Here is an 892-nt window from a genome sequence, read left to right on the forward strand (position 1 = left end):
GGTCACACCATAATCAGCAGATCTGAAGCAAGTAAGCTGGTGAATAATCTGTCAGAAAACAGGCCAGTCTGATTACAGCAGCTAACAGGTGTGGTTCACTGGTTTGGATGAAGGGTCAGTGATTCTGAGAGTGAGATGAGCTGCTTGCACACTGCTGGTTTCATTACATTAAAGCAGCAGCAGCAGCAGCAGCAGCCGAATTGAGAACTATATCAACTCTTTAGCTTTAGTTTGCTGATTGTTTCATCAGTTAGTTAATAAAATCTCAGAAAATTGTGCCCATTACAGTTTTTCAGAGCAAGTAAGTAAAATTGTAGCCAGATCATTTTCTTAATTTCTCAATTGACTAATAATTAATTGACTTATTGTTTTAGTTTTAATATGAACTGTATATATTTTGCTGTTTTGCTCTAAGTTTACAAATTGTCCAGTATTCTACTTTTCAAATCAAATACATTTTCTTTGACGCAAGGACATTTTTCCTCTGGCAATCTGCACCAGCGGACATCGCACAGCAGAGACTTTCTGTCTGAAAAAAAAAAAATCTCATCAACAAGACCCGGGACCCCCACTGACATTGACTCTTAAACCCACCCTGTATATATGCATTACATTAATGCACTTCCGTTGGTTTTTCTATCTCACAAATTGCAAATATAATTATATCTTACACTGCTATTACATTTTGTAAAGCTCTTTACACATCTCTTTAACTATCTGACCATTTTGCACATATTTTTCACTCTTTATATTTGTACATAGAGGCTATTTTTTATTGTCTCTATTTGTTATCTTTATATATATATTTCTACAATTCATTGTGATTCCTGCACACCAATGTACAAAGGCAAATTCCTCGTATGTGAAAACGTACTTGGCAATAAACCTGATT

Source organism: Morone saxatilis, unplaced genomic scaffold (assembly GCF_004916995.1).
Source record: "Morone saxatilis isolate NCDOM2014 unplaced genomic scaffold, NCSU_SB_2.0 Contig17, whole genome shotgun sequence".
NCBI lineage: Eukaryota > Metazoa > Chordata > Actinopteri > Moronidae > Morone > Morone saxatilis.